This window comes from Staurois parvus, unplaced genomic scaffold (genome assembly GCF_062004578.1).
Source record: "Staurois parvus isolate SC_StPar_1 unplaced genomic scaffold, SC_StPar_1.0 ptg000340l, whole genome shotgun sequence".
NCBI lineage: Eukaryota > Metazoa > Chordata > Amphibia > Anura > Ranidae > Staurois > Staurois parvus.
The window spans coordinates 2,893,873-2,911,131 of record NW_028318136.1 but is presented as its reverse complement, the minus strand read 5'-3'; positions in this window follow the sequence as shown (position 1 = coordinate 2,911,131).

Genomic DNA, 17,259 nt, shown 5'->3' with positions numbered 1-17,259 from the left:
TGCTTGCCCACTCCCCATTAAGGATTGGCACCTTTGGGGGGCGGGGGGGGGGGGGAGCGGGTACCCGAGTTTGATAGGTACCCGCTCCCACTTCCGGTCCGATCACCTAGGCAATCAGAAGTGTAAGGTGTCCTCCCTCCCTCCTTCCCTGAGTCTTTTGGGACACATGACAGGTCCCAGAAGACTACAGGACCATTCATGATGCGCAGCACTACTCATGCATGCGCAGTGGGCACCCAGCTGTTAAGCCGCAAGCTGTCACAGCCGGGTGCCCACAATGAAGATGCCGGCCTCCTGGAATACAGGGCGGCCGGTGAAACGGGCTGCGGGAGACACACCGCTGGACTGAGGGACAGGTAAGTGGCTGTTTTTTACAAGTCAGCAGCTACAGTTTTTGTAGCTGCTGACTTTTATTTTTTGACAGGGTGAGTGGAACTCCGCTTTAAGTTGGCCATAGATTTTCAAATAAACGTTCGGACGAAAATTCATACAAACATTTGTGCAAGATTTCTCAGTATATTCGATGACCTGACAAATGTTGCTCAAAAGTACTTTAAAATATTGTTTGCAAACATTCAATTTTGGAATGAATGGACCTTCCTGAACGAAGACTACATATGCTGTTAAAAATGAGTTTGTTCAAGGAACAATTTCCATCCCACTCCTTAAACTTTTTTTTTTTGCCGTGTGGTCAATCAACTTTGATTAGAGAATAAAATTAAAATTCTTAAAACAAGTATCATCCAGAGCATCCAGCGTATTTGTTGGAACTACTGAGTATGGTGGATGACCACATTCCATTTAAAAATAGTCATTTCTTCATTAATGTTAGTCCATAAGTAGTCCAATGGTACAACAGGAAAAGAGGTACTGCTTATTATACAGGATTTATATATCGCCAACAGTTTGCTCAGCGCTGTACATTATAATGGCAGACAATACACGAGACAGTACAGTAACAATACGATTCAATACCCGAGGGGTTCGAGGGCCCTGCTCCTTGGAGCTTACAATCTAGGAGGGAGGGGAGAGTGGTACAGGAGGAAACAACTGTGGGGGATGAAGTGGTAGGAAGAGTGGAGGAGTTCAGTAATTAGCTGAGGGCGGGGTAGGCTTCCCTGAAGAGATAGGTTTTCAGGGTGCGCCTAAAGGTGAGGAGAGTAGGTGATAGTCTGATGGATTGGGGTAGGGAGTTCCAGAGGATTGGGAAGCCCTGCAGAAGTCCTGGAGGTGGGCATGGAAGGAGGAGACCAGGGAACTAGAAAGTAGGAGGTCTTGTGAGGAGCGGAGAGTGTGTTTTGGGTGGTATTTGGATACCAGATCGGTGATGTAGTTTGGGACAGTATTATGAACAGCTTAATACGTCAATGTTAGCATTTTGAATTTCATCCGCTGGGCAATCGGAAACCAGTGGAGGGATTGGCAGAGGGGGGTGGCGGATACGGAGCAGTTTGTGAGGTGGATGAGTCTGGCCGCAGCATTCAAGATGGACTGAAGTGGGGATAGCCTGCGGTGAGGTAAGCCGATGAGGAGGAAGTTACAGTAGTCGAGGCGTGATATAATAAGGGAGTGAATGAGTTGCTTAGTGGTTAGGAACGGACGTATTTTGGAGATGTTGCGGAGGTGAAGTCTACATGAGTTAGTCAGTGATTGGACTTGGGGCTGGAAGGACAGATTGGAGTCTAGGATGACACCTAGTACTCTGGCTAAACATTGCTTAAAGTAGTTATAAAGGTTCATTTATTTTCTTTAAAATAGCAAACATGTCTTACTTACCTGCTGTGTGCAGTGGTTTTGCACAGAGCAGCCACTGAATGCATCTATGGGACAAACAGAGCGTAGCTCAGTGGCCAATGGCTCCCACTCTGCTGTGTCTCAGCCAATGAACAGAGAGAGACTTGGGAGAGCCTCAGCTCTCGTGTACAGTGCTGGATCGGGATTGTGCTCAGGTAAGTATTGGGGAAGGGGGGCTGTGGGAGGGAGCTACACACAGAAGGTTTTTTACTTTCATGCATAGAATGCATGAAGGTAAAAAACCTTCAGCCTTTAGAACCACTTTAAAGTAGACCTTCTCTCCCATTTACTTGCTTAGATAATTTTACCCCACTCGCTTTCAGGAAATCTCAATATTTATTTTTCTTGCTAAAATACCTTTTCTAGCAAATGCACCCTGTGTTTCTGCTTTTCTTGCCTAGGTGAAAATGATGTTCCTCCCATGTGAAACCTTCTTGGATACCCAGGTTAAAGGCATACTAGAAGGTTTCAGGGCATCATCAGGGGGTAGGCTGCTAGGACATGGAAATGACAGCCAGCTCCCTGATGAAGTCAGCAAAGAAGTGGCGTGCAGCCACTTTGGGCAGATTGCTGCAGGACACTGGATTCTCTAGGCAGAATACATTTTGTACTATTGTACTATTATTATTAAAAATGTTCTGGAGTTCAGCCATCCACTATATTAAACAGTATACAGTATTTCATCATAGAGCTGGAATTGTACACAGTAATACTGAGGGCAAGAATGGACCCACCTGGAGAGGTATCCTGTTATTATCCTGTATTTGCTGAAACATGGGAAGAGGGGCTATATATATTGATGTATTTACAATGCTTAATTTAATTATTATTACTATACAGGATTTATATAGCGCCAACAGTTTGCGCTGCACTTTACAAATTGAAGGTAGACATTACAGTTACAATACAATTTGGTAGAAGAGGAAACAGAGGGCCCTGCTCGTTAGAACTTAAAATCTAGGAATTATTTATTCTTTTTTTCAAGAGGGCATGGATCAGGTCAGGGGGGGACCTTGTCAAGGCCTGCCATGCACCTCTGCAGCAACAGATCACCTAATAATCTAATCTAATGTTCACTGTTATCACTAATTTATACATCTGTTGGTTCAGAAGCAGGCAGCTCTACCCTATTAAAACTGGCTTGGTGACAAGTTGTCTGTTCTCTTAGGCACCACTTATGTATGTAAGTTAAAAATTAAAAAAAAAAACTAGTACAGCCATTCTCAACCAGGGTTCCGCGGAACCCAAGGTTTCCTCCAGAGGTGGCCAAGGGTTCCTTGAGATGTGGCTAACTGACCTTCCATGTTATGGTGCTTACATATTTACAGGCCCAATACCACTTGGCAGAGCCAGAAGCATAATTGTAAGGGTGGCATTCTGGGCACCACTGTAGGGGGCGTATACTACCCACTGAACACCACCAATGTAAGGGGCATTCTCACAATGACCACCACTGGACTATTCTTAAGGCAGAGCTCCACCCAAAACTGGAAGTTCTGCTTTAAGCCTTTGTTCCCCGCTCCCCATTAAGGATTGGCACCTTGGGGGTGTGGGTACTCGAATGTGACAGGTACCCGCTCCCACTTCCACTGCAATCGCCTAGGCGATCGGAAGTTGTCCTCCTCCCTCCCTCCCTGTAGTCTTCTGGGACATGTGACAGGTCCCAGAAGACAACGGGGCCATTCAGAAAGTGCAGCACTTCTCGTGCATGCGCAATAGGCACCCGGCTATGAAGTCACAAGCTGTCACAGCCGGGTGCCCACACTGAAGATGCCTGCGCCAGGGAGAGGAGATGGCCGGTGAAACCAGTGGTGATGAGGACACTGCTGGACCAAGGGACAGGTAAGTGTCTGTATTTTAAAAGTCAGCAGCTACACTTTTTGTAGCTGCTGACTTTTTGTTTTTCAGGTGGAACTCTGTTTTAACAAGGGTTCTTTGGGGTATAAGAAAGTTGAGAAAAGCTGAAATAGTATGTAGAATTGTTTTCTGATTTCAGTGCAAACGCTGGATAAAAATAAGACGTCTCACAGATGTCCTCCAGACAACGTAAAAGACTCTCCACGGAGTGCCCTGTAGCAGCATCTAAAGTCTACAAGCTGGTTGATTTAGTTCCTTTGCTTAGTGCTTGGACTAGGGTATAATTGACTGGCAGTGGTTCCATCACTGAACCCCAACAAAGCCAGTAAGAATGGATGCCATTTTAATGAGGCGTTGGGACAACCCACAGCTAAGTCTTGAAATTAGAGATGTTTACTTGGCCTAAGGCTCAGTTCACACTAGCCCGACTCTAAAAGTCATGCAACTTTCAGTGCAATGTTGGAATTCAACTTTGATACAAGTTTGATATGACTTTTTACATTCTGTGGTATTGAAGTCGTATCTAAAGTTGAACACACTTGTGTAGTATCAGCGAAGATGGCTTTCATAAGGAAACATTGAATTTCACATGTCATCCGACTTGGGGTCTCAGAAGTCAGATGTCGCAGCAGTGTGAACCAAGCCTAAAAGGAACAATTGTTCTTCTGTCTGACCCACGTTCAATGAATCAAATGAAGTCACAAAAGTTGAACTGACACTCAAATATGCAGACAAACGATAATAAAAAAATAAACACGGTTGTCATTCTGCTTGTTCTGATGTTATTGTTGCAGCCCCACTGACCAGAACAATTGTTCACATGAATAGAATCTCTTGGTAATCCCAGTCTGAGACCTCCCTGCAGTAACAGAAGTCCAAAAAATAAAGTTATCACTTTTGCAAAGCCCCAATGCAGTTTTAGAGTATTAAGGGTAAAATTTGGGGTCCACCAGGTTCTAATAGCGTCTGAGATGAAAAGTAAATCTGACATGCAGCACTATAGTGTGACTTCCCCTTCTCATTTGTATATTATTGCAGGAAGGTCTGGGCCATACAAAAATAAGTGTGACCCTACATTCCTTGGTTCCTTACAAACTTGAATTTTACCTTTGTTGTAGAAACAAAGGCAAAACTTTTTTTTACCAGTCAGTTTTTTTGTCATCTGTGTCCACAGGGGGAGATTTCCCTTCACTTCCTGTCCCATAGCTAAACAGGAAGTGAGAGGAAATAACTCCAAAGTAGGGAAATCTCTGGGTGTCACCAAAACTAGTGTCCCAATTGGAAGATTTCCCCCCTATCGCTGTTCTGGTGACAACCCAACATTTAGGATTTTCTTTTACTTTCGTTTTGATGATAACAGTAAATAGGACAAATATAGAGGGGAATCTCACTAACAAGACCACAGAGATCAATAAAAACATGCCAGAGGTTCTAATCCATCTCCACTCTATGCAAAGCTATTAAAAAAAAAGTTTTGTCTTTAGGTATACTTTAAGTCACTAGACTAGCCTTTCTCAACCTTCTCAACACAAAGGAACCCTTGAAATAACTTTTCACTCTCAGGGAACCCCTGCTAAAAATGACTATATCTACAACTCATAATACATTAGTGTGATGGCCGGTGGGAAGAATACTTCTTACTCTTGTGAACATTGGGAAGAATTTCCCCCTTACAGATACCTACAAAGACCAATGGTGTCAGTGGGAACTCATCTGAGAGGCATAAACTGCTCATTGCTCAAGAAACCCCTAGCAACCTGTGGAGGAAATCCATGCTTCCATGGATGGGGTCACTGCTGGCAGGGCCCTCAGCAGAACTGCTCCTTCCCACACTGCACACAGCTGAGGTTGGATTCTTTTACAGACACAGCCTCAATCTGCACAGTGTGTAGCTGGGTGTTGCAGCTCCGCTCCCTTTCCAATATGAGGATTTCACAGGTCAGAACTGCCACAGCTACACACTGTGAAGATCGAGGTTTTATCTGTACAAGAATCCAGTCTCGGCCTTTGTGAGGCTGAATACAGTAGGAGAATGGGGGGAGGAACTTACCAATCCCAGGACAGCATCCATGGGGGGGGGGGGGGACAACGCCCTCTAGATTAGGGGTCTCCAAACTGTGGTTTGGGGACCAGATACGGCCCTTTGCTTGCCTTTTTGTGGCCCTTGGGGCACCATTCCTGCCACTAACAACAACAGTGGGGCACCATTCCTCCCACTGATACCAACAGTGGGGCACCATTCCTCCCCCACAGTCTGGCCCCCATTAATTCTGAAGGTGTGTGGGAATAGGGACATGCAGCAAATTAACTGAACTGTGGTTTGGGGACCAGATACGGCCCTTGGCTTGCCTTTTTGTGGCCCTTGGGGCACCATTCCTGCCACTGACAACAACAGTGGGGCACCATTCCTCCCACTGATACCAACAGTGGGGCACCATTCCTCCCCCACAGTCTGGCCCCCATTAATTCTGAAGGTGTGTGGGAATGGGGACATGCAGCAAATTAACTGAAGAACCAGCCGTGCTCCCTCCTGTGTAGCCACACACAACTGCTGGCTGGCGTTGCTGATGTGTGGGAGGTGGGTGTCCCAGGCTTCTCTTGCCTGTCATAATATATGTGGCTGCGTGCCTTTCCCTGCAGTAGATCAAAACCCTAGTGACAGGAATGCTGCATGAACTCTGGATGAATGAGCACAGGAGGCACAGCAGATGGCAGCATTGTCATTTTTAAAGTAGTTGTAAACCTCAGACATGAATCATGAACAAAGCATGTCCCTCTATAGTGTGTACTTGTCTCAATCCAGAGCACTAAGTGTCATACCTGTCTGCTGCTTCGTTCTTCTGCTATCAGCATGAATCTCTTCTGACAAGTTTTCCTGACACCAAGAGAAAAATGGTGACAGGGTACCAGCAGATTGACAGCCCCAGCTCTGATCCTGTGTGCTGTGTGGAGGGGGTGTGTCTTTTCCCTCCAATCAGTTCTCAAAGCGCTCCTCACTGACCTCTGCAGTGTGTAATTTCAGCTCTATGCCTCCTTTTTCTGAACTCTCAGACAAGCTTTATAAATTCTGTACTTTGAAGACATGTAAAAAAAGCACAAAGGTTGTGCAAACACCTAGCGTGTTATCCAAGGTTTATTAAAACATTTTTAAAAAGACAAAAACATACTCAAAAAATATGTACATGAAAAATATGTACATACAGGCATACCTCGGTTTACAAATTTAATGCGTTCTCTGGGACTTTTCGTATTGCGAAAACATTTGTAAACCGAAACGCAGTTTCCCATAGGAATGCATTGAAAACCAATTAATCTGTTCCGGAGGTCAGAAAAAAAGTTAAAAAAGTCTTTTATCTGTTCAAAACGCTTTATAAAGTGCACCTTAAAGGCATAGTACTGTACAGGGACATAATTAAAAATAACGCCTGTATTTTGTGAGTATGTTTTTTGTCATTTTAAAAAATTAATAAACTTTGGATAACGTGCTAGGTGTTTGCGCCACCTGTGTGCTTTTTTCCAGTTCTGTTGATCTCCCAGTCTGAGGAGGGCTGCATCCAGGGGCGGACTGACAACGCATGGGGCCCTCGGGCAATAGGGGATCATGGGGCCCCTGTGTCCTTGCCCACACTCAAAGCACACCCAAAAAAGCCTATAAAAAGTACCAGTGGCATTTCATGGGACCCCTACTGACCCTGGGCCCTCGGGCAGTGCCCGAGTGCTCGAATGGTCAGTCCGCCCCTGGCTGCATCACCAAAATTTTATCCTAAGGCTACCCACACATTTTATTCCCTGGCTTCTTTCTGGCATTGACCACTTTGAGGTGCTGGAGAGTTAGTGCTTTCAGTCCATTTTGAAGAGATGTAGGGAAGAGAAAACAGCAGACAAACAGGTACAACTTATGTAGGAGGATTTGTTTCATCTCTGTGTATCACCTAAAGCCAGTCACTTCACTGGGTATATGTAAGGGTTTACAACTACTTTGAAGAAGCAGCATTAAATGTTTTTTTTTCTCGAAGGAATACATTACAATCTCCTAGATTGTAAGCTCCCAGGATCAGGGCCCTCCTATCCCTCTTGTATTGAACTGTATTGTTGCTGTATTGTCTCCCGTTATATTGTAAAGCGCTGAGCAAATTGTTGGTGCGATATAAATCCTGTATAATAATAATAATAATTTCTAACAGTGTATATGATTTTTGTTCAGTAAATCCCATTCATACCAAAATCAAAGGTAAAACGGAACAACATTTTGAAGAACTTTCAAGCAACATTCATCAAGTTTCTGCTGGCATCATCGAATGTACTGATTACATTTTTTTGTACCAATGTTCGTTCCACAATCTCCCAAAAAAAAAACAGAAAAGAAAAGCTTCCAGGTACGACTTGCAGTTGCCCCGTACAGTGGAGAGGAGATATAAAGGGGGCTCTTTGTTCCACTTGGTTGATTAGAGAACCCCCCTTTGAGCTCAGCTGCTTCCATTACAATAGTTTTCGGCAGAAGCCATGCAGGACTTGTTTCTGGATCCTTGCAACAAACAGCTGCCTTTAAGGGGTAAGGCTCCCTGTATAGCTCATGCTGGGGTGAACTGCCTCTGTGAACTCTACCTGAACTCTACAACATGGCCTGCTCTACAGAAAGGGTGGTGCATGACAATTAAACATGCACACAGGGGGTTAACTGGAGAAGAATGCCAGTAATTCATCATTACCTGGTCATGTAAAAAGAAGAAACAACAATGCTGATGTGACCATGTGCAAAGAATTGCCGCCTGCCTGCATACCTAAAAAAAAAAGAAAAGTAAATTTGGATGTTAATGCAAATAAAAAAAGTATCATGGATAGTACTTTTGTTTTTTAACCACTCCAATACCAGGCTGACTCTGCCACTTCTCACATATATGTCAAAATGTAATGTTTATTTGCTAGAAAATCACTTAGAATCCCCAAGCATTATAAATATTATAAGCAAAGGCCCTATGGAATAAAATGGTGGGTGTTGCAATGTTTTATGTCACACATTATTTGTGCAGCAGTTTTTCATTTCTTGGAAAAAATACACCAGTGAACATAGTGAATTTTAAAGCAAAAAACACAGTGTAATACCAAACTGTATGGTAAAATATAAAATATGATGTTATGCTGAAAAACCTTGAAAGGAGGTGTATGACAGCCTCAGCCCGGGCTTCAAAGAGGCCATCACACTCCTCCATGGCCTCCAACCAGGCCACCACACTCCTCCATGGCCTCCAAAAAGGCCATCACACTCCTCCAAGACCTCCAACCAGGCCACCACACTACTTCATGGCCTGCAACCAGGCCATCACACTCCTCCATGGCCTCCAACCAGGCCATCACACTCCTCCAAAACCTCCAACCAGGCCACCACACTCCTTCATGGCCTGCAACCAGGCCACCACACTCCTCCATGACCTCCAACCAGGCCACCACACTCCTCCATGGCCTCCACCCAGGCCACCACACTCCTCCATGGCCTCCAACCAGGTCACCACACTCTTCCATGGCCTGCAACCAGGCCACCACTCTCCTCCATGGCCTCCAACCAGGCCACCACACTCCTCCATGGGCTGCTTGGAACCTGGGCTGAGTCTGTCATACACCTCCTTTCAGGGTTTTGCTGTGAGGTGCAACTTTTAGGACTTCCTTTCCCTACTGGATGTTTTGAGCTTGAACGAGCTCTGTCTTTGCTGGCACTCCTTGCAATTTGTCATGCAAGAGGACCTGGTGAAGCCTTGAGCGGTACCTGTCATGTTTGTTGTGGTTTACAGGTTACCAGTTAAGCAGGCAGCACAGTGGCTAAATGGTTAGCGCATCTGCCTGGCAGTATTAAGGTCATTGGTTTGAATCCCAGCAACAGCACCACCAACCTGGAGTTTGCATGTTCTCCCTGTGCCTGCGTGGGTTTCCTCCAGGCACTCCAGTTTCCTCCCACCCTCCAAAGACATGCTGGTAGGTTAATTGGAGCTTGTCTAAAATTGGCCCTAGTATGTGTGAATGTAAGTTAGGGACCTTAGATTGCACACTCCTTGAGGGTTAGGGAACAATGTGAATGTACAATATATATGTAAAGTGCTATATAAGTATCTGAAATAAATAAAAAAATAAGAGTTACATAGGAGGTCTGGTGCTAGAATTGTTGTTTCTATAATGTTTGCAGCAATACCGCATGTGTACTGTGAACACCTTTTACATATGCATGCCCAAACTACATATGCGTTCACCTTTGCATGCAAGCATGGGGGCACTTTTAAAAAAATGTTTATTATTGAATTTTTTTTATTTTTACACTATCTTATTTTTTATCAACTTTATTGCTATCACAAGGGATGAACAACATCCCTTGTGATATCATGGGCGGTGACAAGTGTTCTGAGATATCTGGGGTCTATTAGATCCTAGATCTCTCCTCTGCTCTTAAAAGTGTAACCCATGGAAATGTTATTACTTGCAATACACTAAAGTGGACATTAGATGGCGGTGGCCTGCTATTCAAGGTTACTCACATTGACAGAACAGCCCTCTGGAACTTGTATTTCTGAACAGCAGGACTTGGCTGATAAGTGGAGTGCTTGGGACTACATTTCCCAGGAGCTGTGGGCAGGGATATAAAAATATCAGAGCCCAGGAGATTGGCCAAGAGAGTGCAGAGGGAGAATGAAGGAGGAAGAGGTGTGCTGACGGCTGAAGCTCTGAACTAGGCTGCGGAGCCAAGATTGGAGAGAGCAGAAAGAGCTCATTGACCGCCCTGCTTGCCACGCTGACAAGCAGGCCACTCTGACAGTAGGAGACAGAGCAGGACAACCAGAGGGCCCAGGGACTGTCCTTTCTATGGTGAAAGAATGATCACGGCAATCCGCTGAACCACATTGACCGGGTAAGAGAGACCCATGCATCCACTAACAAAGTGAACATTGATAGTTCATAGCCTCAGTTATCTACCTGCACATAGTTGGGAACATTTAATATAGTTACGGCCGAGTTATCCCAGCATCATTGTTGGAATAAACATGCAATACAGTTATTATCCAAGCTGGCCGCAGGATATACAGTTATAGACAAAGATAAAGCGTTGCCAACTGAATCAACAGATCCCCCTCTTTCTGCAGAGCAAGGGTCCTACTAGCTCAATACATTGCTGGAGCACGTAAAGGGTACCTTGCACTAATCCTTTGCCATCAATCAGGGGAGTGTTAGCTCTTCCCTTTTTTCACTCACTATCCTTGATGTGACTACTTTGAGGAACTATCATCCACCCTTGCGGGCAACTTCACACTAATTGGGCCCCAACAAGCCCACAGAAGATAGTTCTTAAAAGGAACACTGCCAATTATAACTGGAAATTATCTTTATTTCACATTTAATTCTTGTTACCTAGTTCTGAAGACCCACAGTGAGCTTATCTTTTATTGATAGTCATTCCTGCTCACTGGGGATTCAACAGTCCCCTCAGATTGGAGGCAGTGGATTAGTTCTGAAAGCAGGCCTGCTAACAGATGCTATTGTTTTATTGTGAATGTTGTTACTTTTGCTCACAATTGCCAAGAGTGGGCAGATTTGCTGCCAATACCAGTGTTATTCTTGACTTAGGCTGGCCATACACTATATAATTTTCTTATAATTTTCTGTCCAATTTCCTTTGGATTTACTTTCAACTGTGTAGTGCAAGGGCCTGCCTGATAGGATACAACTGAAAGTGTTGTTTGGGTTTGAACTCGTATTATATGTTTTTTGGTAAATCTAAAGCAAAATTCTCAATAAAATTGTATAATGTATGGCCAGCCTTAGTTGTCTCCAAATCCAATAAAAACTTCATTTTGGTTTATACTACTCTGTGTGAGTCCATTTTACAGGTGTGGTCTATCTGGGTCACCAGAGCATGGTGGTGTCAGCAGAGGTTGGGCTTTCAATGAGAAGTCCAGATTGACAGGGAACCCAAAAATTACTAAGCAACCCTTAAGGGGGTAGTGCTACAAAAGCATCTGATCAAACGGAGATCAGCTTGATCAGATGCTTTCACAGGTCACTGACGGCCTGTTTACATTTACCAAAACTGAAAGTGACAAAATACTTGTCCTTTCTGGTGTTTTAGACCATAGAGATGATTGATGGCATTCCGATCCTTGGTCATCTCCATGGTAAGTCGGCGGAACTGCCGGCTTTAGTCCCAGGCTCCCTGGTCGGACAGGAGAGCCCTTGAAGGCGGTGGGGAGAGGGGGGACCCCTTCCGCCACATGTAAAAGCAATCCAGCTGCTTTTTAGCCACTCGGATTGCGTTTACATTTTTCAGTATAGCCAACAATTCTGGGGTCATGATTGCAGCTGCAGCTGTAGCCCTAAAATACCCGCTTCACACTGCCCCTTTAAAAAATCCCCTTTTCACACAGCTTACAGGAATAGAGCTGAGGTTGTCAATCACAGGCTGTGTACTGGAGGTCCCTCCCTTGTCATCATTTTTTTTTGTCAGGAAATTTGTCAGAAATTACTCAGATAGGAGAGGAACAAGGCAGCAGACAGAATTAACATTTAGTGCTCTGGACAGAGACAAGTGCACACTATAGAGGGATATGGTTTGTTCATATTTTTTATGTCCGAGGAATGAATTAATCTGTCACAACTAGAGGATGTACAGGTAGGTCCTTTTGGGGGAAGGGGTTAAAAAAAAGTTAAAAAAAGTTAAACTTAGTTTTTGCAAAGACAAAAATTACAGTATATAAAAACATCTGCATCAGATTGTATTAAAAAGGAAAGATTATAGATGACATGGGGTACTTTCACACTGCCCCTTTAAAAAATCGTTAAAATGCATATATATATATTTTCATGCGTTTCTGGTGCATTTTCTGGTTGGTATGTACTTGTGAAATATGGACATGTGACTCAAAAACGTTACCAAAAATGCAAACGTGGTGCGTTATTAATGTGTATTTGCCACGTTTCCAGGGAAAGTAAAAATCCTGCAATTATTATTATTATTATACAGGATTTATATAGCGTCAACAGTTTGCTCAGCACTTTCCAATATAACGGGAGACAATACAGTTCAATACAAGAGGGATAGGAGGGCCTGATCCTGGGAGCTTACAATCTAGGAGATAATAATAAACAAACAGAGGGCACACTGACCTAGTGCATTATCCTTTAAAGACTTTAATATATAAAAAGGTAAATACATTTATTAGTTTATTTCATGAGTACAGCACAAACAGTACGCAAACATCAAGATGTGACAGAACGATGGAACATCCACAGCCTGACGCATTTCGAGGACACCCTCTTCCTCAGAGCCTACAAGACTGGTAGCTGCTCCTTGACTGATATATGGTGTGTGAAATCAAAACCACCAATCAGTCCAGGGGTGTCTCTAGGCCGCCCGTGGACAGAGATTAACCTTGTGGGTCTCAGAACACTAAGAAACAGCCCTGTTATATGTTTTTGTCTTACAGACTGTAAAGAGCGTGCAAGACCACAAAGAAATGACACCACCATCCAGATTATAAGTGCTGCATGATCAAAGAGAAAAATATACAGTATATAATATAAAAAAAAACAATGAATAGTACAATAAAACGATAAAATAAATTGGGCTTACTCATAACCCAGATGCAGATCTTATTTGTCCCATGGGCATGCTTAAATCTACACTCGCCCTCAGACCCTTGCTATGTGTGCTCGTATCTAGAGCACAGGCCCACATAGAAATGCGGGCTCCCCACATACTTCCACCCCCCATTGTTCGAAGCATCAAATAGTACTGTAATGATCACTTGGAGCGGTCTGGCTGATATGGGACCGCTAAAACATGATAGCAAAACTGTGGGCGGAGGGGCCCCCGACTGCCACGGATCCCCCATAAAGTAAAACTCCTCCCTTGCTGTGTGGCTGCCTCCACACTGTGAGTCCTCATGCACACGGGACGTTTTGAGTCCTCAGGCACACGGAATGTTTTGAGTCCTCATGCACACGGGACGTTTTGAGTCCTCATGCACACGGGACGTTTTGAGTCCTCATGCACATAGGATGTTTTGATAACGCTGGTAATGTTAGCTGTGTAAAGTGATGTTAAAAATGTGAGTTTTTCAGCTTTTTTTTAGTTTGTGTATTAGCGTTTAGCGGCATTTTTCCACATTTAGCTGCATTTTTCCACGTTTGCGTTTTTTAGCATCCCCCCATTTTTGTTCTTGGTACAAAAAAGTCCAAAAACGCTGGATTGCAGCATTTTACCGCGTTTTTCAGCGTTAGAGTGTTTTTACAGCTAAAAACTCCTCCAGAAACCCATTAGTCCTGGGTTTTTTTCCAGCCATAAAACGTCCCAGCCAAAAAATGTTGATTACAGTCTATGTGTGCATGGACACATAGGATAACATGCTGGGGGGTTTACTGGCTGTAGAAAAAAATGTTAAAAGCCAAAAACAGCCGCTGTAAAAACATCCAGTGTACATGAGGACTAAAGGTTACCTGCTTGTTAGGGAACAAGAGAAGCAGTTTTACTTACCCGATCCTCTGCTCCTGCAGGCTTCTCTGTGTTACAAGACTGGTCCCTTCAGCCTCTTCTCACCCATGCACTGGCAGTTGGATGCCCCTGACTTCATCCAGGTGTATGCAGATACCATAGTGGAGTGGACATAAGGGTGCCGAGGAGCAGTACACCACTGGAACATGGGGGAGCACCGTCTGCCAGGGGGTAGAGGATCGAGTAAGTAAAACTGCTTTTCCCATGTCCTGGCCTAGATGAACAGTCAACCCTTAGAGGTAACCTGTCTCCAGATTATGTTCTGTAGAATAAGTTCACCAAACATCAAAAAGTACCATAAAATGTTCTGCTCCACAACACACTGAATTCAGAAACAGTGCCATGGATAGTCATTGAAATCTGTCTTGTAGAAATGCGACAAGAGGCTGAACTTGCGACAGATTCATGTACATATCATTAGAGCGTTTGTAAACCCTTGCATACACCCAGTGAAGTGACTGACAGGTGATACACAGAGTTGAAACAAATTTTCTTACATAAGCAGGGGCGGGCTGACAACTCATGGGGCCCCCGGGCAATAGGGGATCATGGGGCCCCTGTCTCCTTGCCCAGACTCAAAAAAGCCTATGAAAAAGGTACCAGGGGCATCTCATGGGGCCCCCTACTGACCCAGGACCCTCAGGCAGTGCCCGAGCTTCCAAACGGTCAGTCCGCCCCTGTACATAAGTTCTACCTGTTTATTTGTATCATTTTCTTCTCTACAGCCAATCAAAGTTCAGAATTTATACAGCTTGTCTGAGATTTCTTGAAAACAGGGAGTGGGGAGCTGAAATTACACTCTGCAGAGGAGAGCTCTGAGAGTTAATTGGAGGGAAGGGACCCCCAATCTCCCCTTTTCACACAGCTTACAGGAACACAGCTGAGGTTGTCAATCACAGGCTGTGTGCTGGAGGTCCCTCCCTTGTCACCATTTTTTTTTTGTCAGGAAACTTGTCATAATTGACTCAGATAGCAGAGGAACAAGGCAGCGGACAGAATTGACACTTAGTGCTCTGGATAGAGACAAGTGCACACTATAGAGCAGTGGTTCTCAACCTGTGGGTCGTGACCCCTTTGGGGGTCGAATGACCCTTTCACAGGGGTCCCCTAAGACCATCAGAAAACACATATTTCCGATGTGTAAAGAGCAGCTACTGTGTATAAAGCAGCTGCTGTGTTGAAAGCAGCTACTCTGTTAAAAGCAGCTACTGTGTTGAAAGCAGCAGTATTGGAGGTAAAACGACACTCATGAATTATAATTACTGGGTAAATAATTTTATGGTTGGGGGTCACCACAACATGAGGAACTGTATTAAAGGGTCACGGCATTAGGAAGGTTGAGAACCACTGCTATAGAGGGATATGGTTTGGTCATATTTTTTATGTTCGAGGAATGAATGAATCTGTCACACCTTTGACACACCTGCTGCAAATATCTCTCCAGTTAAGTTGCAGAGGTTTATAGGCAGAGAAACTATTTGGAGATTTAGAAGAATAAGACCTACTTCCAACTACATACACACCACCAGAAATGTGTCACATATACCTTACTGAATTGCCCCCGGGGTGTACAATGAAAACCCACAGAGGGCATAATTGCCATGAATATACCAACTTTGCTTAACTAGTTGCCTCCCGTCCACTGTACATATACTGAGGGTAGTTGGTACGAGCAGGCTGGAACATGTACATCATCCAGCATGTTCCGGGTTAGGGATGCACAGTGCGTTGCTCCTGTGACCGCTGTGTTGACCGGACAGAGCGGATTACAACTACCAGTAACCGGGTATCATGTGATTGTTATAGTTACATAGTTAGTCTGGCTGAAAAATGACAAAAGTCCATCCAGTTCAACCATTAAAAAAAAAGTTATAATCCTATACCCACAGTTGATCCAGAGGAAGGCAAAAAACCCAGCAAAGCATGATGCAATTTGCTCCTGCAGGGAAAAAAATCCTTCCTGATCCCCCGAGAGGCAATCACATATTCCCTAGATCAGCTTTACCTATAAATGTTAGTATCCAGTTATATTCTGTGTATCTAGGAAAGAATCCAGGACTTTTTAAAGCAATCCACTGAGCTGGTCAGAACCAACTCTTGAGGGAGGCTATTCCACATTTTCACAGCTCTTACTGTGAAGAAACCTTTCCGTGTTTGGAGATTAAATCTCTTTTCCTCCAGACCTAAGAGTGCCCCCTTGTCCTCCGTGATGACCTCAGGGTGAATAACTCTACACCAAGTTCACTATATGAACCACTTATGTATTTATACATGGAGATCATATCTCCCCTTATGTATTATACATGGTGATCATATCCCCCCTTAATCTCCTCTTCTCAAGAGAGAATACATTCAGTTCCTCTAATCTTTCCTCATAGCTGAGCTCCTCCATGCCTCATATCAGTTTGGTATTATTGTTCATAGCTATCACATAACAACAATGTAAACAAACTGTCATGATTGGATTTCCATTAAAGAAGAGCCTTCTTACAGTTATGATCTGTGATTGGCCCACAGCAATCACATGGTGTAGTAATCATGCACACAGAGATGGATGCAGTCATCCATTTTGCTCCAAACCCCTCCATTTTGTATCTCTCTCTCCCAAATCATATTCCTCCGATATCCCTTCTCCCTCTCTGTTGAGTGACATGTGGTCTTGATGATGACATAGATCACAAGCAGCAAACTCATTGGGAGGGTGTCATGGCTATAAACCTCACTAGCTGGTGCCCCTATGTCTGGGAGACTCTTGCTGGAGAAGGGATCGTAAAACCATAAATCAAGCCCTCATGGAGCCTCAAAGACATTCCAGGTAGTCGTAAAAACAGACCATCATTTAAAAACTCACTTTTCCATATAATTTTATATCTTCAAATAGGACATAACTACGTAAACATGCAGCACATATTCAGATGATTCACTTTAATACAAATTGTTTGGTATATTACATCCCCTAGCTGAGATCAACAGGAGAGCAGAAAATAATATCTCCTTACCCATCCCAGCAGGTATCTCATATTTCATATGCAGACGTTCAGCAGAAGATTCTGCGTATTAATCTACTCGTGGATAGAATG